At 44.0% G+C, this 25,803-nt stretch overlaps 27 non-coding genes across 27 annotated transcripts; 23 read left to right on the top strand and 4 right to left on the bottom strand.

Moving 5' to 3' along the window:
• The first annotated feature begins 348 nt into the window (after positions 1-348).
• Positions 349-463, top strand: LOC129449323 (U5 spliceosomal RNA). Its single transcript, XR_008646078.1, has one exon. It is a non-coding gene; the product is annotated as a U5 spliceosomal RNA (small nuclear RNA).
• An 850-nt stretch (positions 464-1,313) lies between these two features.
• Positions 1,314-1,385, bottom strand: trnad-guc (transfer RNA aspartic acid (anticodon GUC)). The gene has a single exon. It is a non-coding gene; the product is annotated as a tRNA-Asp (tRNA).
• A 201-nt stretch (positions 1,386-1,586) lies between these two features.
• trnag-ucc (transfer RNA glycine (anticodon UCC)) lies at positions 1,587-1,658 on the top strand. Its single transcript has one exon. It is a non-coding gene; the product is annotated as a tRNA-Gly (tRNA).
• A 118-nt stretch (positions 1,659-1,776) lies between these two features.
• On the bottom strand, positions 1,777-1,848 carry trnad-guc (transfer RNA aspartic acid (anticodon GUC)). The gene has a single exon. It is a non-coding gene; the product is annotated as a tRNA-Asp (tRNA).
• Positions 1,849-2,583: 735 nt separating this feature from the next.
• Positions 2,584-2,698, top strand: LOC129449318 (U5 spliceosomal RNA). The gene has a single exon (XR_008646073.1). It is a non-coding gene; the product is annotated as a U5 spliceosomal RNA (small nuclear RNA).
• Positions 2,699-3,544: 846 nt separating this feature from the next.
• Positions 3,545-3,616, bottom strand: trnad-guc (transfer RNA aspartic acid (anticodon GUC)). The gene has a single exon. It is a non-coding gene; the product is annotated as a tRNA-Asp (tRNA).
• Positions 3,617-3,817: 201 nt separating this feature from the next.
• Positions 3,818-3,889, top strand: trnag-ucc (transfer RNA glycine (anticodon UCC)). The gene has a single exon. It is a non-coding gene; the product is annotated as a tRNA-Gly (tRNA).
• Positions 3,890-4,007: 118 nt separating this feature from the next.
• Positions 4,008-4,079, bottom strand: trnad-guc (transfer RNA aspartic acid (anticodon GUC)). Its single transcript has one exon. It is a non-coding gene; the product is annotated as a tRNA-Asp (tRNA).
• A 735-nt stretch (positions 4,080-4,814) lies between these two features.
• Positions 4,815-4,929, top strand: LOC129449319 (U5 spliceosomal RNA). Its single transcript, XR_008646074.1, has one exon. It is a non-coding gene; the product is annotated as a U5 spliceosomal RNA (small nuclear RNA).
• Positions 4,930-6,048: 1,119 nt separating this feature from the next.
• Positions 6,049-6,120, top strand: trnag-ucc (transfer RNA glycine (anticodon UCC)). Its single transcript has one exon. It is a non-coding gene; the product is annotated as a tRNA-Gly (tRNA).
• Positions 6,121-7,045: 925 nt separating this feature from the next.
• On the top strand, positions 7,046-7,160 carry LOC141367420 (U5 spliceosomal RNA). Its single transcript, XR_012371772.1, has one exon. It is a non-coding gene; the product is annotated as a U5 spliceosomal RNA (small nuclear RNA).
• Positions 7,161-8,279: 1,119 nt separating this feature from the next.
• trnag-ucc (transfer RNA glycine (anticodon UCC)) lies at positions 8,280-8,351 on the top strand. Its single transcript has one exon. It is a non-coding gene; the product is annotated as a tRNA-Gly (tRNA).
• A 925-nt stretch (positions 8,352-9,276) lies between these two features.
• On the top strand, positions 9,277-9,391 carry LOC129449317 (U5 spliceosomal RNA). Its single transcript, XR_008646072.1, has one exon. It is a non-coding gene; the product is annotated as a U5 spliceosomal RNA (small nuclear RNA).
• A 1,119-nt stretch (positions 9,392-10,510) lies between these two features.
• trnag-ucc (transfer RNA glycine (anticodon UCC)) lies at positions 10,511-10,582 on the top strand. The gene has a single exon. It is a non-coding gene; the product is annotated as a tRNA-Gly (tRNA).
• Positions 10,583-11,507: 925 nt separating this feature from the next.
• Positions 11,508-11,622, top strand: LOC129449315 (U5 spliceosomal RNA). The gene has a single exon (XR_008646070.1). It is a non-coding gene; the product is annotated as a U5 spliceosomal RNA (small nuclear RNA).
• A 1,118-nt stretch (positions 11,623-12,740) lies between these two features.
• Positions 12,741-12,812, top strand: trnag-ucc (transfer RNA glycine (anticodon UCC)). Its single transcript has one exon. It is a non-coding gene; the product is annotated as a tRNA-Gly (tRNA).
• A 925-nt stretch (positions 12,813-13,737) lies between these two features.
• On the top strand, positions 13,738-13,852 carry LOC129449312 (U5 spliceosomal RNA). The gene has a single exon (XR_008646067.1). It is a non-coding gene; the product is annotated as a U5 spliceosomal RNA (small nuclear RNA).
• Positions 13,853-14,971: 1,119 nt separating this feature from the next.
• trnag-ucc (transfer RNA glycine (anticodon UCC)) lies at positions 14,972-15,043 on the top strand. The gene has a single exon. It is a non-coding gene; the product is annotated as a tRNA-Gly (tRNA).
• Positions 15,044-15,968: 925 nt separating this feature from the next.
• LOC141367419 (U5 spliceosomal RNA) lies at positions 15,969-16,083 on the top strand. Its single transcript, XR_012371771.1, has one exon. It is a non-coding gene; the product is annotated as a U5 spliceosomal RNA (small nuclear RNA).
• Positions 16,084-17,202: 1,119 nt separating this feature from the next.
• On the top strand, positions 17,203-17,274 carry trnag-ucc (transfer RNA glycine (anticodon UCC)). The gene has a single exon. It is a non-coding gene; the product is annotated as a tRNA-Gly (tRNA).
• A 925-nt stretch (positions 17,275-18,199) lies between these two features.
• Positions 18,200-18,314, top strand: LOC141367417 (U5 spliceosomal RNA). The gene has a single exon (XR_012371769.1). It is a non-coding gene; the product is annotated as a U5 spliceosomal RNA (small nuclear RNA).
• Positions 18,315-19,433: 1,119 nt separating this feature from the next.
• On the top strand, positions 19,434-19,505 carry trnag-ucc (transfer RNA glycine (anticodon UCC)). Its single transcript has one exon. It is a non-coding gene; the product is annotated as a tRNA-Gly (tRNA).
• Positions 19,506-20,430: 925 nt separating this feature from the next.
• LOC141367415 (U5 spliceosomal RNA) lies at positions 20,431-20,545 on the top strand. The gene has a single exon (XR_012371768.1). It is a non-coding gene; the product is annotated as a U5 spliceosomal RNA (small nuclear RNA).
• Positions 20,546-21,664: 1,119 nt separating this feature from the next.
• On the top strand, positions 21,665-21,736 carry trnag-ucc (transfer RNA glycine (anticodon UCC)). Its single transcript has one exon. It is a non-coding gene; the product is annotated as a tRNA-Gly (tRNA).
• Positions 21,737-22,661: 925 nt separating this feature from the next.
• Positions 22,662-22,776, top strand: LOC129449310 (U5 spliceosomal RNA). Its single transcript, XR_008646065.1, has one exon. It is a non-coding gene; the product is annotated as a U5 spliceosomal RNA (small nuclear RNA).
• A 1,119-nt stretch (positions 22,777-23,895) lies between these two features.
• trnag-ucc (transfer RNA glycine (anticodon UCC)) lies at positions 23,896-23,967 on the top strand. Its single transcript has one exon. It is a non-coding gene; the product is annotated as a tRNA-Gly (tRNA).
• A 925-nt stretch (positions 23,968-24,892) lies between these two features.
• LOC129449309 (U5 spliceosomal RNA) lies at positions 24,893-25,007 on the top strand. The gene has a single exon (XR_008646064.1). It is a non-coding gene; the product is annotated as a U5 spliceosomal RNA (small nuclear RNA).
• Positions 25,008-25,803: the final 796 nt, after the last annotated feature.

The following is a 25,803-nucleotide window of genomic DNA, read 5'->3' as shown; positions in this document are numbered from 1 at the left end:
TATTAAGCTGAAGGTCTTAGACCTTGTTCTTCTGTTGGGGCCCTTTCTTTTTCCTTTTTTTCCCTAGAGGCTATGGAAATCAATGGGATGGAGATTGGAGATAACCTGTGCCGGTGCATCCTCTGTGTAATGTGCACAGAGTTTCATTCCCCAAAACCTCTCAGCAAAAGATCACACTGTGACATGTTAGTAGCCTGTGCCTGTGTCTTTATTTTGCGCAGGAACGTATTTCTACCTCTTTTGCTCCTCCCAGGTGGAAGGATCTGGGTGGATCCTGAACCAGAAATTACCCTTTTTGAACATTATGGTGTGGCACAGGGAGCACACTGGGTCGAGGTTTGTTGGACATAACTCAAGTTTTCCTTCAACTACGTATAAATCTTTCGCCTTTTACTAAAGATTTCCGTGGAGGAGGACGTTGTGAGTTTTTTGTATTTTTGGGTGCTCTGCTCACAGCAGAGCTGCGTATCTTTGGTCAATTGCAGAAAATCTTTCATTATGGTCTGGTTTGTCGCGAGGTGTTCAGAAACGATGGTCGCTTCCGAAGCACCGCTTTATGAGGCTTCGAAACTTTTCAAAATCTATCGTTTTGAATCAATTTGCTCGGAGCTTGTTTCAAACTGGCCAAGTCACGTGATTTTAGCAAACGAGGCTTCATTATGTCATAACTCTTTCGAAACGTTTTGAAAATCCAATGGATCACCACTAGGGGGAGTTGGTCACAAATGACCAATGTCTCATATGGTAAGGTAAACTCGGGTCAGTCTTATTACGCAAGTTCATAAAACATGCATCCTTCTGGCTAGTAACACTACCATTTTGTTTACTTTTTGTTTATAGACAGATTTAATGACAAAAATGTGCATAATTAAAAGGGGAGATGGTTTTAATGATTTGTTTGCCCTAAATACAACTGAAAAACACACAATACACTTTTAATTATGTCTTAATAAGGTTAAATAATTTTTTAAACATGTTTTAATACAAATCTTGCTATTATTTTGTAAAATAAAGTGTAAAATGTTTGGAAAGATCTGCTTTAACACTATTTTGACCAGCAGGTGTCGCCAGCGAGTGTGGTGTTTCGAACGCTTCGAAGAACTGAATCAATTTCCGAAGCGATTGGTTCAATCGATTCGAAGCTTCGAAAAGTTTCCTTTCTCCCATCACCGGTGTTCAGTGGCTTTAAACAAAGGCGACTTGTGACTCCAACATAGGGACGGCGAGAGGTGCGAAATCGGCAAACGAACAGCAGCGCTCAGCTCGTGCCGTAACTCTTGCATTTCAATCGGCAGTCCAGAAACAAAGCAAACCTCCCCGTCGGGGAATCGAACCCCGGTCTTCCGCGTGACAGGCGGAGATACTGTCCACTATACTAACGAGGACTCCTCTCTCTCGCATTGGCATCACGCCGGCCAACCTCCCCTTCGAAAGAGTACTCTTGGGATTCTGTGGTTATCAAGTTACAGACACCAGCAGGAGGCGTGGAAGGGAATCGACTGAATCCGTGATCAATTCAGTGCAGCTCTAAAACAACAGTTGGTTCAGGACATTCACAGGTCCTGTTGAGCAACACCTTTCTGCCTGCGTTGGTGGTATAGTGGTGAGCATAGCTGCCTTCCAAGCAGTTGACCCGGGTTCGATTCCCGGCCAACGCATTGCTTTTTGCCCGACCCCATCGTGAGAACGAGAGCAACGCAGCGCACTTCTTCAGCCGATTTTGATGCGTAAAGGTGGCTCGTGCAAGTTGTTTGAGAAGTCAAACGAAAAGGAGATCTCCCCGTCGGGGAATCGAACCCCGGTCTTCCGCGTGACAGGCGGAGATACTGTCCACTATACTAACGAGGATCTTACGCCCAGGGTGAGTCGTCGAGCCGAATCCCCAATCCAGAACGCAGCAAATAACACACGCTCCCCATTTGTGAGGACAGCCTTCCTGCTTATTCCCCCCGTATTTTTGTTTATTTTGTCTGCTTGTTTATATTTTAAAAAGTTTCCTTACCTCCTTTTTTAAAAAACATTCCCTGCTACTGCCCCAGCCAACTACCTTCCTTACCCCAAAATCAGTAAACCCCTTAGATCGGTACTTTAAAAGGACAACCCTACCCCATTCTGAACCTCAATCCATCCCCTTGCTTTTTTACTATTTACCTGAAATAAATTAACCATAAACTACACCCTGCCCTAACACCAGCTATCATAATCCCAAAAAGAATTTTTGAAGTGAAAATGATCTATTAAGCTGAAGGTCTTAGACCTTGTTCTTCTGTTGGGGCCCTTTCTTTTTCCTTTTTTTCCCTAGAGGCTATGGAAATCAATGGGATGGAGATTGGAGATAACCTGTGCCGGTGCATCCTCTGTGTAATGTGCACAGAGTTTCATTCCCCAAAACCTCTCAGCAAAAGATCACACTGTGACATGTTAGTAGCCTGTGCCTGTGTCTTTATTTTGCGCAGGAACGTATTTCTACCTCTTTTGCTCCTCCCAGGTGGAAGGGTCTGGGTGGATCCTGAACCAGAAATTACCCTTTTTGAACATTATGGTGTGGCACAGGGAGCACACTGGGTCGAGGTTTGTTGGACATAACTCAAGTTTTCCTTCAACTACGTATAAATCTTTCGCCTTTTACTAAAGATTTCCGTGGAGGAGGACGTTGTGAGTTTTTTGTATTTTTGGGTGCTCTGCTCACAGCAGAGCTGCGTAACTTTGGTCAATTGCAGAAAATCTTTCATTATGGTCTGGTTTGTCGCGAGGTGTTCAGAAACGATGGTCGCTTCCGAAGCACCGCTTTATGAGGCTTCGAAACTTTTCAAAATCTATCGTTTTGAATCAATTTGCTCGGAGCTTGTTTCAAACTGGCCAAGTCACGTGATTTTAGCAAACGAGGCTTCATTATGTCATAACTCTTTCGAAACGTTTTGAAAATCCAATGGATCACCACTAGGGGGAGTTGGTCACAAATGACCAGTGTCTCATATGGTAAGGTAAACTCGGGTCAGTCTTATTACGCAAGTTCATAAAACATGCATCCTTCTGGCTAGTAACACTACCATTTTGTTTACTTTTTGTTTATAGACAGATTTAATGACAAAAATGTGCATAATTAAAAGGGGAGATGGTTTTAATGATTTGTTTGCCCTAAATACAACTGAAAAACACACAATACACTTTTAATTATGTCTTAATAAGGTTAAATAATTTTTTAAACATGTTTTAATACAAATCTTGCTATTATTTTGTAAAATAAAGTGTAAAATGTTTGGAAAGATCTGCTTTAACACTATTTTGACCAGCAGGTGTCGCCAGCGAGTGTGGTGTTTCGAACGCTTCGAAGAACTGAATCAATTTCCGAAGCGATTGGTTCAATCGATTCGAAGCTTCGAAAAGTTTCGTTTCTCCCATCACCGGTGTTCAGTGGCTTTAAACAAAGGCGACTTGTGACTCCAACATAGGGACGGCGAGAGGTGCGAAATCGGCAAACTAACAGCAGCGCTCAGCGCCGTAACTCTTGCATTTCAATCGGCAGTCCAGAAACAAAGCAAATCTCCCCGTCGGGGAATCGAACCCCGGTCTTCCGCGTGACAGGCGGAGATACTGTCCACTATACTAACGAGGACTCCTCTCTCTCGCACTGGCATCACGCCGGCCAACCTCCCCTTCGAAAGAGTACTCTTGGGATTCTGTGGTTATCAAGTTACAGACACCAGCAGGAGGCGTGGAAGGGAATCGACTGAATCCGTGATCAATTCAGTGCAGCTCTAAAACAACAGTTGGTTCAGGACATTCACAGGTCCTGTTGAGCAACACCTTTCTGCCTGCGTTGGTGGTATAGTGGTGAGCATAGCTGCCTTCCAAGCAGTTGACCCGGGTTCGATTCCCGGCCAACGCATTGCTTTTTGCCCGACCCCATCGTGAGAACGAGAGCAACGCAGCGCACTTCTTCAGCCGATTTTGATGCGTAAAGGTGGCTCGTGCAAGTTGTTTGAGAAGTCAAACGAAAAGGAGATCTCCCCGTCGGGGAATCGAACCCCGGTCTTCCGCGTGACAGGCGGAGATACTGTCCACTATACTAACGAGGATCTTACGCCCAGGGTGAGTCGTCGAGCCGAATCCCCAATCCAGAACGCAGCAAATAACACACGCTCCCCATTTGTGAGGACAGCCTTCCTGTTTATTCCCCCCGTATTTTTGTTTATTTTGTCTGCTTGTTTATATTTTAAAAAGTTTCCTTACCTCCTTTTTTAAAAAACATTCCCTGCTACTGCCCCAGCCAACTACCTTCCTTACCCCAAAATCAGTAAACCCCTTAGATCGGTACTTTAAAAGGACAACCCTACCCCATTCTGAACCTCAATCCATCCCCTTGCTTTTTTACTATTTACCTGAAATAAATTAACCATAAACTACACCCTGCCCTAACACCAGCTATCATAATCCCAAAAAGAATTTTTGAAGTGAAAATGATCTATTAAGCTGAAGGTCTTAGACCTTGTTCTTCTGTTGGGGCCCTTTCTTTTTCCTTTTTTTCCCTAGAGGCTATGGAAATCAATGGGATGGAGATTGGAGATAACCTGTGCCGGTGCATCCTCTGTGTAATGTGCACAGAGTTTCATTCCCCAAAACCTCTCAGCAAAAGATCACACTGTGACATGTTAGTAGCCCGTGCCTGTGTCTTTATTTTGCGCAGGAACGTATTTCTACCTCTTTTGCTCCTCCCAGGTGGAAGGGTCTGGGTGGATCCTGAACCAGAAATTACCCTTTTTGAACATTATGGTGTGGCACAGGGAGCACACTGGGTCGAGGTTTGTTGGACATAACTCAAGTTTTCCTTCAACTACGTATAAATCTTTCGCCTTTTACTAAAGATTTCCGTGGAGGAGGACGTTGTGAGTTTTTTGTATTTTTGGGTGCTCTGCTCACAGCAGAGCTGCGTAACTTTGGTCAATTGCAGAAAATCTTTCATTAAGGCCTGGTTTGTCGCGAGGTGTTCAGAAACGATGGTCGCTTCCGAAGCACCGCTTTATGAGGCTTCGAAACTTTTCAAAATCTATCGTTTTGAATCAATTTGCTCGGAGCTTGTTTCAAACTGGCCAAGTCACGTGATTTTAGCAAACGAGGCTTCATTACGTCATAACTCTTTCGAAACGTTTTGAAAATCCAATGGATCACCACTAGGGGGAGTTGGTCACAAATGACCAGTGTCTCATATGGTAAGGTAAACTCGGGTCAGTCTTATTACGCAAGTTCATAAAACATGCATCCTTCTGGCTAGTAACACTACCATTTTGTTTACTTTTTGTTTATAGACAGATTTAATGACAAAAATGTGCATAATTAAAAGGGGAGATGGTTTTAATGATTTGTTTGCCCTAAATACAACTGAAAAACACACAATACACTTTTAATTATGTCTTAATAAGGTTAAATAATTTTTTAAACATGTTTTAATACAAATCTTGCTATTATTTTGTAAAATAAAGTGTAAAATGTTTGGAAAGATCTGCTTTAACACTATTTTGACCAGCAGGTGTCGCCAGCGAGTGTGGTGTTTCGAACGCTTCGAAGAACTGAATCAATTTCCGAAGCGATTGGTTCAATCGATTCGAAGCTTCGAAAAGTTTCGTTTCTCCCATCACCGGTGTTCAGTGGCTTTAAACAAAGGCGACTTGTGACTCCAACATAGGGACGGCGAGAGGTGCGAAATCGGCAAACTAACAGCAGCGCTCAGCGCCGTAACTCTTGCATTTCAATCGGCAGTCCAGAAACAAAGCAAATCTCCCCGTCGGGGAATCGAACCCCGGTCTTCCGCGTGACAGGCGGAGATACTGTCCACTATACTAACGAGGACTCCTCTCTCTCGCATTGGCATCACGCCGGCCAACCTCCCCTTCGAAAGAGTACTCTTGGGATTCTGTGGTTATCAAGTTACAGACACCAGCAGGAGGCGTGGAAGGGAATCGACTGAATCCGTGATCAATTCAGTGCAGCTCTAAAACAACAGTTGGTTCAGGACATTCACAGGTCCTGTTGAGCAACACCTTTCTGCCTGCGTTGGTGGTATAGTGGTGAGCATAGCTGCCTTCCAAGCAGTTGACCCGGGTTCGATTCCCGGCCAACGCATTGCTTTTTGCCCGACCCCATCGTGAGAACGAGAGCAACGCAGCGCACTTCTTCAGCCGATTTTGATGCGTAAAGGTGGCTCGTGCAAGTTGTTTGAAAAGTCAAACGAAAAGGAGATCTCCCCGTCGGGGAATCGAACCCCGGTCTTCCGCGTGACAGGCGGAGATACTGTCCACTATACTAACGAGGATCTTACGCCCAGGGTGAGTCGTCGAGCCGAATCCCCAATCCAGAACGCAGCACATAACACACGCTCCCCATTTGTGAGGACAGCCTTCCTGTTTATTCCCCCCGTATTTTTGTTTATTTTGTCTGCTTGTTTATATTTTAAAAAGTTTCCTTACCTCCTTTTTTAAAAAACATTCCCTGCTACTGCCCCAGCCAACTACCTTCCTTACCCCAAAATCAGTAAACCCCTTAGATCGGTACTTTAAAAGGACAACCCTACCCCATTCTGAACCTCAATCCATCCCCTTGCTTTTTTACTATTTACCTGAAATAAATTAACCATAAACTACACCCTGCCCTAACACCAGCTATCATAATCCCAAAAAGAATTTTTGAAGTGAAAATGATCTATTAAGCTGAAGGTCTTAGACCTTGTTCTTCTGTTGGGGCCCTTTCTTTTTCCTTTTTTTCCCTAGAGGCTATGGAAATCAATGGGATGGAGATTGGAGATAACCTGTGCCGGTGCATCCTCTGTGTAATGTGCACAGAGTTTCATTCCCCAAAACCTCTCAGCAAAAGATCACACTGTGACATGTTAGTAGCCCGTGCCTGTGTCTTTATTTTGCGCAGGAACGTATTTCTACCTCTTTTGCTCCTCCCAGGTGGAAGGGTCTGGGTGGATCCTGAACCAGAAATTACCCTTTTTGAACATTATGGTGTGGCACAGGGAGCACACTGGGTCGAGGTTTGTTGGACATAACTCAAGTTTTCCTTCAACTACGTATAAATCTTTCGCCTTTTACTAAAGATTTCCGTGGAGGAGGACGTTGTGAGTTTTTTGTATTTTTGGGTGCTCTGCTCACAGCAGAGCTGCGTAACTTTGGTCAATTGCAGAAAATCTTTCATTAAGGCCTGGTTTGTCCCGAGGTGTTCAGAAACGATGGTCGCTTCCGAAGCACCGCTTTATGAGGCTTCGAAACTTTTCAAAATCTATCGTTTTGAATCAATTTGCTCGGAGCTTGTTTCAAACTGGCCAAGTCACGTGATTTTAGCAAACGAGGCTTCATTACGTCATAACTCTTTCGAAACGTTTTGAAAATCCAATGGATCACCACTAGGGGGAGTTGGTCACAAATTACCAGTGTCTCATATGGTAAGGTAAACTCAGGTCAGTCTTATTACGCAAGTTCATAAAACATGCATCCTTCTGGCTAGTAACACTACCATTTTGTTTACTTTTTGTTTATAGACAGATTTAATGACAAAAATGTGCATAATTAAAAGGGGAGATGGTTTTAATGATTTGTTTGCCCTAAATACAACTGAAAAACACACAATACACTTTTAATTATGTCTTAATAAGGTTAAATAATTTTTTAAACATGTTTTAATACAAATCTTGCTATTATTTTGTAAAATAAAGTGTAAAATGTTTGGAAAGATCTGCTTTAACACTATTTTGACCAGCAGGTGTCGCCAGCGAGTGTGGTGTTTCGAACGCTTCGAAGAACTGAATCAATTTCCGAAGCGATTGGTTCAATCGATTCGAAGCTTCGAAAAGTTTCGTTTCTCCCATCACCGGTGTTCAGTGGCTTTAAACAAAGGCGACTTGTGACTCCAACATAGGGACGGCGAGAGGTGCGAAATCGGCAAACTAACAGCAGCGCTCAGCGCCGTAACTCTTGCATTTCAATCGGCAGTCCAGAAACAAAGCAAATCTCCCCGTCGGGGAATCGAACCCCGGTCTTCCGCGTGACAGGCGGAGATACTGTCCACTATACTAACGAGGACTCCTCTCTCTCGCATTGGCATCACGCCGGCCAACCTCCCCTTCGAAAGAGTACTCTTGGGATTCTGTGGTTATCAAGTTACAGACACCAGCAGGAGGCGTGGAAGGGAATCGACTGAATCCGTGATCAATTCAGTGCAGCTCTAAAACAACAGTTGGTTCAGGACATTCACAGGTCCTGTTGAGCAACACCTTTCTGCCTGCGTTGGTGGTATAGTGGTGAGCATAGCTGCCTTCCAAGCAGTTGACCCGGGTTCGATTCCCGGCCAACGCATTGCTTTTTGCCCGACCCCATCGTGAGAACGAGAGCAACGCAGCGCACTTCTTCAGCCGATTTTGATGCGTAAAGGTGGCTCGTGCAAGTTGTTTGAGAAGTCAAACGAAAAGGAGATCTCCACGTCGGGGAATCGAACCCCGGTCTTCCGCGTGACAGGCGGAGATACTGTCCACTATACTAACGAGGATCTTACGCCCAGGGTGAGTCGTCGAGCCGAATCCCCAATCCAGAACGCAGCAAATAACACACGCTCCCCATTTGTGAGGACAGCCTTCCTGTTTATTCCCCCCGTATTTTTGTTTATTTTGTCTGCTTGTTTATATTTTAAAAAGTTTCCTTACCTCCTTTTTTAAAAAACATTCCCTGCTACTGCCCCAGCCAACTACCTTCCTTACCCCAAAATCAGTAAACCCCTTAGATCGGTACTTTAAAAGGACAACCCTACCCCATTCTGAACCTCAATCCATCCCCTTGCTTTTTTACTATTTACCTGAAATAAATTAACCATAAACTACACCCTGCCCTAACACCAGCTATCATAATCCCAAAAAGAATTTTTGAAGTGAAAATGATCTATTAAGCTGAAGGTCTTAGACCTTGTTCTTCTGTTGGGGCCCTTTCTTTTTCCTTTTTTTCCCTAGAGGCTATGGAAATCAATGGGATGGAGATTGGAGATAACCTGTGCCGGTGCATCCTCTGTGTAATGTGCACAGAGTTTCATTCCCCAAAACCTCTCAGCAAAAGATCACACTGTGACATGTTAGTAGCCCGTGCCTGTGTCTTTATTTTGCGCAGGAACGTATTTCTACCTCTTTTGCTCCTCCCAGGTGGAAGGGTCTGGGTGGATCCTGAACCAGAAATTACCCTTTTTGAACATTATGGTGTGGCACAGGGAGCACACTGGGTCGAGGTTTGTTGGACATAACTCAAGTTTTCCTTCAACTACGTATAAATCTTTCGCCTTTTACTAAAGATTTCCGTGGAGGAGGACGTTGTGAGTTTTTTGTATTTTTGGGTGCTCTGCTCACAGCAGAGCTGCGTAACTTTGGTCAATTGCAGAAAATCTTTCATTAAGGCCTGGTTTGTCGCGAGGTGTTCAGAAACGATGGTCGCTTCCGAAGCACCGCTTTATGAGGCTTCGAAACTTTTCAAAATCTATCGTTTTGAATCAATTTGCTCGGAGCTTGTTTCAAACTGGCCAAGTCACGTGATTTTAGCAAACGAGGCTTCATTACGTCATAACTCTTTCGAAACGTTTTGAAAATCCAATGGATCACCACTAGGGGGAGTTGGTCACAAATGACCAGTGTCTCATATGGTAAGGTAAACTCGGGTCAGTCTTATTACGCAAGTTCATAAAACATGCATCCTTCTGGCTAGTAACACTACCATTTTGTTTACTTTTTGTTTATAGACAGATTTAATGACAAAAATGTGCATAATTAAAAGGGGAGATGGTTTTAATGATTTGTTTGCCCTAAATACAACTGAAAAACACACAATACACTTTTAATTATGTCTTAATAAGGTTAAATAATTTTTTAAACATGTTTTAATACAAATCTTGCTATTATTTTGTAAAATAAAGTGTAAAATGTTTGGAAAGATCTGCTTTAACACTATTTTGACCAGCAGGTGTCGCCAGCGAGTGTGGTGTTTCGAACGCTTCGAAGAACTGAATCAATTTCCGAAGCGATTGGTTCAATCGATTCGAAGCTTCGAAAAGTTTCGTTTCTCCCATCACCGGTGTTCAGTGGCTTTAAACAAAGGCGACTTGTGACTCCAACATAGGGACGGCGAGAGGTGCGAAATCGGCAAACTAACAGCAGCGCTCAGCGCCGTAACTCTTGCATTTCAATCAGCAGTCCAGAAACAAAGCAAATCTCCCCGTCGGGGAATCGAACCCCGGTCTTCCGCGTGACAGGCGGAGATACTGTCCACTATACTAACGAGGACTCCTCTCTCTCGCACTGGCATCACGCCGGCCAACCTCCCCTTCGAAAGAGTACTCTTGGGATTCTGTGGTTATCAAGTTACAGACACCAGCAGGAGGCGTGGAAGGGAATCGACTGAATCCGTGATCAATTCAGTGCAGCTCTAAAACAACAGTTGGTTCAGGACATTCACAGGTCCTGTTGAGCAACACCTTTCTGCCTGCGTTGGTGGTATAGTGGTGAGCATAGCTGCCTTCCAAGCAGTTGACCCGGGTTCGATTCCCGGCCAACGCATTGCTTTTTGCCCGACCCCATCGTGAGAACGAGAGCAACGCAGCGCACTTCTTCAGCCGATTTTGATGCGTAAAGGTGGCTCGTGCAAGTTGTTTGAGAAGTCAAACGAAAAGGAGATCTCCCCGTCGGGGAATCGAACCCCGGTCTTCCGCGTGACAGGCGGAGATACTGTCCACTATACTAACGAGGATCTTACGCCCAGGGTGAGTCGTCGAGCCGAATCCCCAATCCAGAACGCAGCAAATAACACACGCTCCCCATTTGTGAGGACAGCCTTCCTGTTTATTCCCCCCGTATTTTTGTTTATTTTGTCTGCTTGTTTATATTTTAAAAAGTTTCCTTACCTCCTTTTTTATAAAACATTCCCTGCTACTGCCCCAGCCAACTACCTTCCTTACCCCAAAATCAGTAAACCCCTTAGATCGGTACTTTAAAAGGACAACCCTACCCCATTCTGAACCTCAATCCATCCCCTTGCTTTTTTACTATTTACCTGAAATAAATTAACCATAAACTACACCCTGCCCTAACACCAGCTATCATAATCCCAAAAAGAATTTTTGAAGTGAAAATGATCTATTAAGCTGAAGGTCTTAGACCTTGTTCTTCTGTTGGGGCCCTTTCTTTTTCCTTTTTTTCCCTAGAGGCTATGGAAATCAATGGGATGGAGATTGGAGATAACCTGTGCCGGTGCATCCTCTGTGTAATGTGCACAGAGTTTCATTCCCCAAAACCTCTCAGCAAAAGATCACACTGTGACATGTTAGTAGCCCGTGCCTGTGTCTTTATTTTGCGCAGGAACGTATTTCTACCTCTTTTGCTCCTCCCAGGTGGAAGGGTCTGGGTGGATCCTGAACCAGAAATTACCCTTTTTGAACATTATGGTGTGGCACAGGGAGCACACTGGGTCGAGGTTTGTTGGACATAACTCAAGTTTTCCTTCAACTACGTATAAATCTTTCGCCTTTTACTAAAGATTTCCGTGGAGGAGGACGTTGTGAGTTTTTTGTATTTTTGGGTGCTCTGCTCACAGCAGAGCTGCGTAACTTTGGTCAATTGCAGAAACCTTTCATTAAGGCCTGGTTTGTCGCGAGGTGTTCAGAAACGATGGTCGCTTCCGAAGCACCGCTTTATGAGGCTTCGAAACTTTTCAAAATCTATCGTTTTGAATCAATTTGCTCGGAGCTTGTTTCAAACTGGCCAAGTCACGTGATTTTAGCAAACGAGGCTTCATTACGTCATAACTCTTTCGAAACGTTTTGAAAATCCAATGGATCACCACTAGGGGGAGTTGGTCACAAATGACCAGTGTCTCATATGGTAAGGTAAACTCGGGTCAGTCTTATTACGCAAGTTCATAAAACATGCATCCTTCTGGCTAGTAACACTACCATTTTGTTTACTTTTTGTTTATAGACAGATTTAATGACAAAAATGTGCATAATTAAAAGGGGAGATGGTTTTAATGATTTGTTTGCCCTAAATACAACTGAAAAACACACAATACACTTTTAATTATGTCTTAATAAGGTTAAATAATTTTTTAAACATGTTTTAATACAAATCTTGCTATTATTTTGTAAAATAAAGTGTAAAATGTTTGGAAAGATCTGCTTTAACACTATTTTGACCAGCAGGTGTCGCCAGCGAGTGTGGTGTTTCGAACACTTCGAAGAACTGAATCAATTTCCGAAGCGATTGGTTCATTGGATTCGAAGCTTCGAAAAGTTTCGTTTCTCCCATCACCGGTGTTCAGTGGCTTTAAACAAAGGCGACTTGTGACTCCAACATAGGGACGGCGAGAGGTGCGAAATCGGCAAACTAACAGCAGCGCTCAGCGCCGTAACTCTTGCATTTCAATCGGCAGTCCAGAAACAAAGCAAATCTCCCCGTCGGGGAATCGAACCCCGGTCTTCCGCGTGACAGGCGGAGATACTGTCCACTATACTAACGAGGACTCCTCTCTCTCGCACTGGCATCACGCCGGCCAACCTCCCCTTCGAAAGAGTACTCTTGGGATTCTGTGGTTATCAAGTTACAGACACCAGCAGGAGGCGTGGAAGGGAATCGACTGAATCCGTGATCAATTCAGTGCAGCTCTAAAACAACAGTTGGTTCAGGACATTCACAGGTCCTGTTGAGCAACACCTTTCTGCCTGCGTTGGTGGTATAGTGGTGAGCATAGCTGCCTTCCAAGCAGTTGACCCGGGTTCGATTCCCGGCCAACGCATTGCTTTTTGCCCGACCCCATCGTGAGAACGAGAGCAAAGCAGCGCACTTCTTCAGCCGATTTTGATGCGTAAAGGTGGCTCGTGCAAGTTGTTTGAGATGTCAAACGAAAAGGATATCTCCCCGTCGGGGAATCGAACCCCGGTCTTCCGCGTGACAGGCGGAGATACTGTCCACTATACTAACGAGGATCTTACGCCCAGGGTGAGTCGTCGAGCCGAATCCCCAATCCAGAACGCAGCAAATAACACACGCTCCCCATTTGTGAGGACAGCCTTCCTGTTTATTCCCCCCGTATTTTTGTTTATTTTGTCTGCTTGTTTATATTTTAAAAAGTTTCCTTACCTCCTTTTTTATAAAACATTCCCTGCTACTGCCCCAGCCAACTACCTTCCTTACCCCAAAATCAGTAAACCCCTTAGATCGGTACTTTAAAAGGACAACCCTACCCCATTCTGAACCTCAATCCATCCCCTTGCTTTTTTACTATTTACCTGAAATAAATTAACCATAAACTACACCCTGCCCTAACACCAGCTATCATAATCCCAAAAAGAATTTTTGAAGTGAAAATGATCTATTAAGCTGAAGGTCTTAGACCTTGTTCTTCTGTTGGGGCCCTTTCTTTTTCCTTTTTTTCCCTAGAGGCTATGGAAATCAATGGGATGGAGATTGGAGATAACCTGTGCCGGTGCATCCTCTGTGTAATGTGCACAGAGTTTCATTCCCCAAAACCTCTCAGCAAAAGATCACACTGTGACATGTTAGTAGCCCGTGCCTGTGTCTTTATTTTGCGCAGGAACGTATTTCTACCTCTTTTGCTCCTCCCAGGTGGAAGGGTCTGGGTGGATCCTGAACCAGAAATTACCCTTTTTTAACATTATGGTGTGGCACAGGGAGCACACTGGGTCGAGGTTTGTTGGACATAACTCAAGTTTTCCTTCAACTACGTATAAATCTTTCGCCTTTTACTAAAGATTTCCGTGGAGGAGGACGTTGTGAGTTTTTTGTATTTTTGGGTGCTCTGCTCACAGCAGAGCTGCGTAACTTTGGTCAATTGCAGAAAATCTTTCATTAAGGCCTGGTTTGTCGCGAGGTGTTCAGAAACGATGGTCGCTTCCGAAGCACCGCTTTATGAGGCTTCGAAACTTTTCAAAATCTATCGTTTTGAATCAATTTGCTCGGAGCTTGTTTCAAACTGGCCAAGTCACGTGATTTTAGCAAACGAGGCTTCATTACGTCATAACTCTTTCGAAACGTTTTGAAAATCCAATGGATCACCACTAGGGGGAGTTGGTCACAAATGACCAGTGTCTCATATGGTAAGGTAAACTCGGGTCAGTCTTATTACGCAAGTTCATAAAACATGCATCCTTCTGGCTAGTAACACTACCATTTTGTTTACTTTTTGTTTATAGACAGATTTAATGACAAAAATGTGCATAATTAAAAGGGGAGATGGTTTTAATGATTTGTTTGCCCTAAATACAACTGAAAAACACACAATACACTTTTAATTATGTCTTAATAAGGTTAAATAATTTTTTAAACATGTTTTAATACAAATCTTGCTATTATTTTGTAAAATAAAGTGTAAAATGTTTGGAAAGATCTGCTTTAACACTATTTTGACCAGCAGGTGTCGCCAGCGAGTGTGGTGTTTCGAACGCTTCGAAGAACTGAATCAATTTCCGAAGCGATTGGTTCAATCGATTCGAAGCTTCGAAAAGTTTCGTTTCTCCCATCACCGGTGTTCAGTGGCTTTAAACAAAGGCGACTTGTGACTCCAACATAGGGACGGCGAGAGGTGCGAAATCGGCAAACTAACAGCAGCGCTCAGCGCCGTAACTCTTGCATTTCAATCGGCAGTCCAGAAACAAAGCAAATCTCCCCGTCGGGGAATCGAACCCCGGTCTTCCGCGTGACAGGCGGAGATACTGTCCACTATACTAACGAGGACTCCTCTCTCTCGCACTGGCATCACGCCGGCCAACCTCCCCTTCGAAAGAGTACTCTTGGGATTCTGTGGTTATCAAGTTACAGACACCAGCAGGAGGCGTGGAAGGGAATCGACTGAATCCGTGATCAATTCAGTGCAGCTCTAAAACAACAGTTGGTTCAGGACATTCACAGGTCCTGTTGAGCAACACCTTTCTGCCTGCGTTGGTGGTATAGTGGTGAGCATAGCTGCCTTCCAAGCAGTTGACCCGGGTTCGATTCCCGGCCAACGCATTGCTTTTTGCCCGACCCCATCGTGAGAACGAGAGCAACGCAGCGCACTTCTTCAGCCGATTTTGATGCGTAAAGGTGGCTCGTGCAAGTTGTTTGAGAAGTCAAACGAAAAGGAGATCTCCCCGTCGGGGAATCGAACCCCGGTCTTCCGCGTGACAGGCGGAGATACTGTCCACTATACTAACGAGGATCTTACGCCCAGGGTGAGTCGTCGAGCCGAATCCCCAATCCAGAACGCAGCAAATAACACACGCTCCCCATTTGTGAGGACAGCCTTCCTGTTTATTTCCCCTGTATTTTTGTTTATTTTGTCTGCTTGTTTATATTTTAAAAAGTTTCCTTACCTCCTTTTTTATAAAACATTCCCTGCTACTGCCCCAGCCAACTACCTTCCTTACCCCAAAATCAGTAAACCCCTTAGATCGGTACTTTAAAAGGACAACCCTACCCCATTCTGAACCTCAATCCATCCCCTTGCTTTTTTACTATTTACCTGAAATAAATTAACCATAAACTACACCCTGCCCTAACACCAGCTATCATAATCCCAAAAAGAATTTTTGAAGTGAAAATGATCTATTAAGCTGAAGGTCTTAGACCTTGTTCTTCTGTTGGGGCCCTTTCTTTTTCCTTTTTTTCCCTAGAGGCTATGGAAATCAATGGGATGGAGATTGGAGATAACCTGTGCCGGTGCATCCTCTGTGTAATGTGCACAGAGTTTCATTCCCCAAAACCTCTCAGCAAAAGATCACACTGTGACATGTTAGTAGCCCGTGCCTGTGTCTTTATTTTGCGCAGGAACGTATTTCTACCTCTTTTGCTCCTCCCAGGTGGAAGGGTCTGGGTGGATCCTGAACCAGAAATTACCCTTTTTGAACATTATGGTGTGGCACAGGGAGCACACTGGGTCGAGGTTTGTTGGACATAACTCAAGTTTTCCTTCAACTACGTATAAATCTTTCGCCTTTTACTAAAGATTTCCGTGGAGGAGGACGTTGTGAGTTTTTTGTATTTTTGGGTGCTCTGCTCACAGCAGAGCTGCGTAACTTTGGTCAATTGCAGAAAATCTTTCATTAAGGCCTGGTTTGTCGCGAGGTGTTCAGAAACGATGGTCGCTTCCGAAGCACCGCTTTATGAGGCTTCGAAACTTTTCAAAATCTATCGTTTTGAATCAATTTGCTCGGAGCTTGTTTCAAACTGGCCAAGTCACGTGATTTTAGCAAACGAGGCTTCATTACGTCATAACTCTTTCGAAACGTTTTGAAAATCCAATGGATCACCACTAGGGGGAGTTGGTCACAAATGACCAGTGTCTCATATGGTAAGGTAAACTCGGGTCAGTCTTATTACGCAAGTTCATAAAACATGCATCCTTCTGGCTAGTAACACTACCATTTTGTTTACTTTTTGTTTATAGACAGATTTAATGACAAAAATGTGCATAATTAAAAGGGGAGATGGTTTTAATGATTTGTTTGCCCTAAATACAACTGAAAAACACACAATACACTTTTAATTATGTCTTAATAAGGTTAAATAATTTTTTAAACATGTTTTAATACAAATCTTGCTATTATTTTGTAAAATAAAGTGTAAAATGTTTGGAAAGATCTGCTTTAACACTATTTTGACCAGCAGGTGTCGCCAGCGAGTGTGGTGTTTCGAACGCTTCGAAGAACTGAATCAATTTCCGAAGCGATTGGTTCAATCGATTCGAAGCTTCGAAAAGTTTCGTTTCTCCCATCACCGGTGTTCAGTGGCTTTAAACAAAGGCGACTTGTGACTCCAACATAGGGACGGCGAGAGGTGCGAAATCGGCAAACTAACAGCAGCGCTCAGCGCCGTAACTCTTGCATTTCAATCGGCAGTCCAGAAACAAAGCAAATCTCCCCGTCGGGGAATCGAACCCCGGTCTTCCGCGTGACAGGCGGAGATACTGTCCACTATACTAACGAGGACTCCTCTCTCTCGCAGTGGCATCACGCCGGCCAACCTCCCCTTCGAAAGAGTACTCTTGGGATTCTGTGGTTATCAAGTTACAGACACCAGCAGGAGGCGTGGAAGGGAATCGACTGAATCCGTGATCAATTCAGTGCAGCTCTAAAACAACAGTTGGTTCAGGACATTCACAGGTCCTGTTGAGCAACACCTTTCTGCCTGCGTTGGTGGTATAGTGGTGAGCATAGCTGCCTTCCAAGCAGTTGACCCGGGTTCGATTCCCGGCCAACGCATTGCTTTTTGCCCGACCCCATCGTGAGAACGAGAGCAACGCAGCGCACTTCTTCAGCCGATTTTGATGCGTAAAGGTGGCTCGTGCAAGTTGTTTGAGAAGTCAAACGAAAAGGAGATCTCCCCGTCGGGGAATCGAACCCCGGTCTTCCGCGTGACAGGCGGAGATACTGTCCACTATACTAACGAGGATCTTACGCCCAGGGTGAGTCGTCGAGCCGAATCCCCAATCCAGAACGCAGCACATAACACACGCTCCCCATTTGTGAGGACAGCCTTCCTGTTTATTCCCCCCGTATTTTTGTTTATTTTGTCTGCTTGTTTATATTTTAAAAAGTTTCCTTACCTCCTTTTTTAAAAAACATTCCCTGCTACTGCCCCAGCCAACTACCTTCCTTACCCCAAAATCAGTAAACCCCTTAGATCGGTACTTTAAAAGGACAACCCTACCCCATTCTGAACCTCAATCCATCCCCTTGCTTTTTTACTATTTACCTGAAATAAATTAACCATAAACTACACCCTGCCCTAACACCAGCTATCATAATCCCAAAAAGAATTTTTGAAGTGAAAATGATCTATTAAGCTGAAGGTCTTAGACCTTGTTCTTCTGTTGGGGCCCTTTCTTTTTCCTTTTTTTCCCTAGAGGCTATGGAAATCAATGGGATGGAGATTGGAGATAACCTGTGCCGGTGCATCCTCTGTGTAATGTGCACAGAGTTTCATTCCCCAAAACCTCTCAGCAAAAGATCACACTGTGACATGTTAGTAGCCCGTGCCTGTGTCTTTATTTTGCGCAGGAACGTATTTCTACCTCTTTTGCTCCTCCCAGGTGGAAGGGTCTGGGTGGATCCTGAACCAGAAATTACCCTTTTTGAACATTATGGTGTGGCACAGGGAGCACACTGGGTCGAGGTTTGTTGGACATAACTCAAGTTTTCCTTCAACTACGTATAAATCTTTCGCCTTTTACTAAAGATTTCCGTGGAGGAGGACGTTGTGAGTTTTTTGTATTTTTGGGTGCTCTGCTCACAGCAGAGCTGCGTAACTTTGGTCAATTGCAGAAAATCTTTCATTAAGGCCTGGTTTGTCGCGAGGTGTTCAGAAACGATGGTCGCTTCCGAAGCACCGCTTTATGAGGCTTCGAAACTTTTCAAAATCTATCGTTTTGAATCAATTTGCTCGGAGCTTGTTTCAAACTGGCCAAGTCACGTGATTTTAGCAAACGAGGCTTCATTACGTCATAACTCTTTCGAAACGTTTTGAAAATCCAATGGATCACCACTAGGGGGAGTTGGTCACAAATGACCAGTGTCTCATATGGTAAGGTAAACTCAGGTCAGTCTTATTACGCAAGTTCATAAAACATGCATCCTTCTGGCTAGTAACACTACCATTTTGTTTACTTTTTGTTTATAGACAGATTTAATGACAAAAATGTGCATAATTAAAAGGGGAGATGGTTTTAATGATTTGTTTGCCCTAAATACAACTGAAAAACACACAATACACTTTTAATTATGTCTTAATAAGGTTAAATAATTTTTTAAACATGTTTTAATACAAATCTTGCTATTATTTTGTAAAATAAAGTGTAAAATGTTTGGAAAGATCTGCTTTAACACTATTTTGACCAGCAGGTGTCGCCAGCGAGTGTGGTGTTTCGAACGCTTCGAAGAACTGAATCAATTTCCGAAGCGATTGGTTCAATCGATTCGAAGCTTCGAAAAGTTTCGTTTCTCCCATCACCGGTGTTCAGTGGCTTTAAACAAAGGCGACTTGTGACTCCAACATAGGGACGGCGAGAGGTGCGAAATCGGCAAACTAACAGCAGCGCTCAGCGCCGTAACTCTTGCATTTCAATCGGCAGTCCAGAAACAAAGCAAATCTCCCCGTCGGGGAATCGAACCCCGGTCTTCCGCGTGACAGGCGGAGATACTGTCCACTATACTAACGAGGACTCCTCTCTCTCGCACTGGCATCACGCCGGCCAACCTCCCCTTCGAAAGAGTACTCTTGGGATTCTGTGGTTATCAAGTTACAGACACCAGCAGGAGGCGTGGAAGGGAATCGACTGAATCCGTGATCAATTCAGTGCAGCTCTAAAACAACAGTTGGTTCAGGACATTCACAGGTCCTGTTGAGCAACACCTTTCTGCCTGCGTTGGTGGTATAGTGGTGAGCATAGCTGCCTTCCAAGCAGTTGACCCGGGTTCGATTCCCGGCCAACGCATTGCTTTTTGCCCGACCCCATCGTGAGAACGAGAGCAACGCAGCGCACTTCTTCAGCCGATTTTGATGCGTAAAGGTGGCTCGTGCAAGTTGTTTGAGAAGTCAAACGAAAAGGAGATCTCCCCGTCGGGGAATCGAACCCCGGTCTTCCGCGTGACAGGCGGAGATACTGTCCACTATACTAACGAGGATCTTACGCCCAGGGTGAGTCGTCGAGCCGAATCCCCAATCCAGAACGCAGCAAATAACACACGCTCCCCATTTGTGAGGACAGCCTTCCTGTTTATTCCCCCTGTATTTTTGTTTATTTTGTCTGCTTGTTTATATTTTAAAAAGTTTCCTTACCTCCTTTTTTATAAAACATTCCCTGCTACTGCCCCAGCCAACTACCTTCCTTACCCCAAAATCAGTAAACCCCTTAGATCGGTACTTTAAAAGGACAACCCTACCCCATTCTGAACCTCAATCCATCCCCTTGCTTTTTTACTATTTACCTGAAATAAATTAACCATAAACTACACCCTGCCCTAACACCAGCTATCATAATCCCAAAAAGAATTTTTGAAGTGAAAATGATCTATTAAGCTGAAGGTCTTAGACCTTGTTCTTCTGTTGGGGCCCTTTCTTTTTCCTTTTTTTCCCTAGAGGCTATGGAAATCAATGGGATGGAGATTGGAGATAACCTGTGCCGGTGCATCCTCTGTGTAATGTGCACAGAGTTTCATTCCCCAAAACCTCTCAGCAAAAGATCACACTGTGACATGTTAGTAGCCCGTGCCTGTGTCTTTATTTTGCGCAGGAACGTATTTCTACCTCTTTTGCTCCTCCCAGGTGGAAGGGTCTGGGTGGATCCTGAACCAGAAATTACCCTTTTTGAACATTATGGTGTGGCACAGGGAGCACACTGGGTCGAGGTTTGTTGGACATAACTCAAGTTTTCCTTCAACTACGTATAAATCTTTCGCCTTTTACTAAAGATTTCCGTGGAGGAGGACGTTGTGAGTTTTTTGTATTTTTGGGTGCTCTGCTCACAGCAGAGCTGCGTAACTTTGGTCAATTGCAGAAAATCTTTCATTAAGGCCTGGTTTGTCGCGAGGTGTTCAGAAACGATGGTCGCTTCCGAAGCACCGCTTTATGAGGCTTCGAAACTTTTCAAAATCTATCGTTTTGAATCAATTTGCTCGGAGCTTGTTTCAAACTGGCCAAGTCACGTGATTTTAGCAAACGAGGCTTCATTACGTCATAACTCTTTCGAAACGTTTTGAAAATCCAATGGATCACCACTAGGGGGAGTTGGTCACAAATGACCAGTGTCTCATATGGTAAGGTAAACTCGGGTCAGTCTTATTACGCAAGTTCATAAAACATGCATCCTTCTGGCTAGTAACACTACCATTTTGTTTACTTTTTGTTTATAGACAGATTTAATGACAAAAATGTGCATAATTAAAAGGGGAGATGGTTTTAATGATTTGTTTGCCCTAAATACAACTGAAAAACACACAATACACTTTTAATTATGTCTTAATAAGGTTAAATAATTTTTTAAACATGTTTTAATACAAATCTTGCTATTATTTTGTAAAATAAAGTGTAAAATGTTTGGAAAGATCTGCTTTAACACTATTTTGACCAGCAGGTGTCGCCAGCGAGTGTGGTGTTTCGAACGCTTCGAAGAACTGAATCAATTTCCGAAGCGATTGGTTCAATCGATTCGAAGCTTCGAAAAGTTTCGTTTCTCCCATCACCGGTGTTCAGTGGCTTTAAACAAAGGCGACTTGTGACTCCAACATAGGGACGGCGAGAGGTGCGAAATCGGCAAACTAACAGCAGCGCTCAGCGCCGTAACTCTTGCATTTCAATCGGCAGTCCAGAAACAAAGCAAATCTCCCCGTCGGGGAATCGAACCCCGGTCTTCCGCGTGACAGGCGGAGATACTGTCCACTATACTAACGAGGACTCCTCTCTCTCGCATTGGCATCACGCCGGCCAACCTCCCCTTCGAAAGAGTACTCTTGGGATTCTGTGGTTATCAAGTTACAGACACCAGCAGGAGGCGTGGAAGGGAATCGACTGAATCCGTGATCAATTCAGTGCAGCTCTAAAACAACAGTTGGTTCAGGACATTCACAGGTCCTGTTGAGCAACACCTTTCTGCCTGCGTTGGTGGTATAGTGGTGAGCATAGCTGCCTTCCAAGCAGTTGACCTGGGTTCGATTCCCGGCCAACGCATTGCTTTTTGCCCGACCCCATCGTGAGAACGAGAGCAACGCAGCGCACTTCTTCAGCCGATTTTGATGCGTAAAGGTGGCTCGTGCAAGTTGTTTGAGAAGTCAAACGAAAAGGAGATCTCCCCGTCGGGGAATCGAACCCCGGTCTTCCGCGTGACAGGCGGAGATACTGTCCACTATACTAACGAGGATCTTACGCCCAGGGTGAGTCGTCGAGCCGAATCCCCAATCCAGAACGCAGCACATAACACACGCTCCCCATTTGTGAGGACAGCCTTCCTGTTTATTCCCCCCGTATTTTTGTTTATTTTGTCTGCTTGTTTATATTTTAAAAAGTTTCCTTACCTCCTTTTTTAAAAAACATTCCCTGCTACTGCCCCAGCCAACTACCTTCCTTACCCCAAAATCAGTAAACCCCTTAGATCGGTACTTTAAAAGGACAACCCTACCCCATTCTGAACCTCAATCCATCCCCTTGCTTTTTTACTATTTACCTGAAATAAATTAACCATAAACTACACCCTGCCCTAACACCAGCTATCATAATCCCAAAAAGAATTTTTGAAGTGAAAATGATCTATTAAGCTGAAGGTCTTAGACCTTGTTCTTCTGTTGGGGCCCTTTCTTTTTCCTTTTTTTCCCTAGAGGCTATGGAAATCAATGGGATGGAGATTGGAGATAACCTGTGCCGGTGCATCCTCTGTGTAATGTGCACAGAGTTTCATTCCCCAAAACCTCTCAGCAAAAGATCACACTGTGACATGTTAGTAGCCCGTGCCTGTGTCTTTATTTTGCGCAGGAACGTATTTCTACCTCTTTTGCTCCTCCCAGGTGGAAGGGTCTGGGTGGATCCTGAACCAGAAATTACCCTTTTTGAACATTATGGTGTGGCACAGGGAGCACACTGGGTCGAGGTTTGTTGGACATAACTCAAGTTTTCCTTCAACTACGTATAAATCTTTCGCCTTTTACTAAAGATTTCCGTGGAGGAGGACGTTGTGAGTTTTTTGTATTTTTGGGTGCTCTGCTCACAGCAGAGCTGCGTAACTTTGGTCAATTGCAGAAAATCTTTCATTAAGGCCTGGTTTGTCGCGAGGTGTTCAGAAACGATGGTCGCTTCCGAAGCACCGCTTTATGAGGCTTCGAAACTTTTCAAAATCTATCGTTTTGAATCAATTTGCTCGGAGCTTGTTTCAAACTGGCCAAGTCACGTGATTTTAGCAAACGAGGCTTCATTACGTCATAACTCTTTCGAAACGTTTTGAAAATCCAATGGATCACCACTAGGGGGAGTTGGTCACAAATGACCAGTGTCTCATATGGTAAGGTAAACTCAGGTCAGTCTTATTACGCAAGTTCATAAAACATGCATCCTTCTGGCTAGTAACACTACCATTTTGTTTACTTTTTGTTTATAGACAGATTTAATGACAAAAATGTGCATAATTAAAAGGGGAGATGGTTTTAATGATTTGTTTGCCCTAAATACAACTGAAAAACACACAATACACTTTTAATTATGTCTTAATAAGGTTAAATAATTTTTTAAACATGTTTTAATACAAATCTTGCTATTATTTTGTAAAATAAAGTGTAAAATGTTTGGAAAGATCTGCTTTAACACTATTTTGACCAGCAGGTGTCGCCAGCGAGTGTGGTGTTTCGAACGCTTCGAAGAACTGAATCAATTTCCGAAGCGATTGGTTCAATCGATTCGAAGCTTCGAAAAGTTTCGTTTCTCCCATCACCGGTGTTCAGTGGCTTTAAACAAAGGCGACTTGTGACTCCAACATAGGGACGGCGAGAGGTGCGAAATCGGCAAACTAACAGCAGCGCTCAGCGCCGTAACTCTTGCATTTCAATCGGCAGTCCAGAAACAAAGCAAATCTCCCCGTCGGGGAATCGAACCCCGGTCTTCCGCGTGACAGGCGGAGATACTGTCCACTATACTAACGAGGACTCCCCTCTCTCGCATTGGCATCACGCCGGCCAACCTCCCCTTCGAAAGAGTACTCTTGGGATTCTGTGGTTATCAAGTTACAGACACCAGCAGGAGGCGTGGAAGGGAATCGACTGAATCCGTGATCAATTCAGTGCAGCTCTAAAACAACAGTTGGTTCAGGACATTCACAGGTCCTGTTGAGCAACACCTTTCTGCCTGCGTTGGTGGTATAGTGGTGAGCATAGCTGCCTTCCAAGCAGTTGACCCGGGTTCGATTCCCGGCCAACGCATTGCTTTTTGCCCGACCCCATCGTGAGAACGAGAGCAACGCAGCGCACTTCTTCAGCCGATTTTGATGCGTAAAGGTGGCTCGTGCAAGTTGTTTGAGAAGTCAAACGAAAAGGAGATCTCCACGTCGGGGAATCGAACCCCGGTCTTCCGCGTGACAGGCGGAGATACTGTCCACTATACTAACGAGGATCTTACGCCCAGGGTGAGTCGTCGAGCCACATCCCCAATCCAGAACGCAGCATATAACACACGCTCCCCATTTGTGAGGACAGCCTTCCTGTTTATTCCCCCCGTATTTTTGTTTATTTTGTCTGCTTGTTTATATTTTAAAAAGTTTCTTTACCTCCTTTTTTAAAAAACATTCCCTGCTACTGCCCCAGCCAACTACCTTCCTTACCCCAAAATCAGTAAACCCCTTAGATCGGTACTTTAAAAGGACAACCCTACCCCATTCTGAACCTCAATCCATCCCCTTGCTTTTTTACTATTTACCTGAAATAAATTAACCATAAACTACACCCTGCCCTAACACCAGCTATCATAATCCCAAAAAGAATTTTTGAAGTGAAAATGATCTATTAAGCTGAAGGTCTTAGACCTTGTTCTTCTGTTGGGGCCCTTTCTTTTTCCTTTTTTTCCCTAGAGGCTATGGAAATCAATGGGATGGAGATTGGAGATAACCTGTGCCGGTGCATCCTCTGTGTAATGTGCACAGAGTTTCATTCCCCAAAACCTCTCAGCAAAAGATCACACTGTGACATGTTAGTAGCCCGTGCCTGTGTCTTTATTTTGCGCAGGAACGTATTTCTACCTCTTTTGCTCCTCCCAGGTGGAAGGGTCTGGGTGGATCCTGAACCAGAAATTACCCTTTTTGAACATTATGGTGTGGCACAGGGAGCACACTGGGTCGAGGTTTGTTGGACATAACTCAAGTTTTCCTTCAACTACGTATAAATCTTTCGCCTTTTACTAAAGATTTCCGTGGAGGAGGACGTTGTGAGTTTTTTGTATTTTTGGGTGCTCTGCTCACAGCAGAGCTGCGTAACTTTGGTCAATTGCAGAAAATCTTTCATTAAGGCCTGGTTTGTCGCGAGGTGTTCAGAAACGATGGTCGCTTCCGAAGCACCGCTTTATGAGGCTTCGAAACTTTTCAAAATCTATCGTTTTGAATCAATTTGCTCGGAGCTTGTTTCAAACTGGCCAAGTCACGTGATTTTAGCAAACGAGGCTTCATTACGTCATAACTCTTTCGAAACGTTTTGAAAATCCAATGGATCACCACTAGGGGGAGTTGGTCACAAATGACCAGTGTCTCATATGGTAAGGTAAACTCGGGTCAGTCTTATTACGCAAGTTCATAAAACATGCATCCTTCTGGCTAGTAACACTACCATTTTGTTTACTTTTTGTTTATAGACAGATTTAATGACAAAAATGTGCATAATTAAAAGGGGAGATGGTTTTAATGATTTGTTTGCCCTAAATACAACTGAAAAACACACAATACACTTTTAATTATGTCTTAATAAGGTTAAATAATTTTTTAAACATGTTTTAATACAAATCTTGCTATTATTTTGTAAAATAAAGTGTAAAATGTTTGGAAAGATCTGCTTTAACACTATTTTGACCAGCAGGTGTCGCCAGCGAGTGTGGTGTTTCGAACGCTTCGAAGAACTGAATCAATTTCCGAAGCGATTGGTTCAATCGATTCGAAGCTTCGAAAAGTTTCGTTTCTCCCATCACCGGTGTTCAGTGGCTTTAAACAAAGGCGACTTGTGACTCCAACATAGGGACGGCGAGAGGTGCGAAATCGGCAAACTAACAGCAGCGCT

Source organism: Misgurnus anguillicaudatus, chromosome 10 (genome assembly GCF_027580225.2).
Source record: "Misgurnus anguillicaudatus chromosome 10, ASM2758022v2, whole genome shotgun sequence".
NCBI classification, from domain to species: Eukaryota; Metazoa; Chordata; class Actinopteri; order Cypriniformes; family Cobitidae; genus Misgurnus; species Misgurnus anguillicaudatus.
Note: the sequence above shows the minus strand (reverse complement) of the source record. Positions and strands in the feature narration are given on the sequence as shown.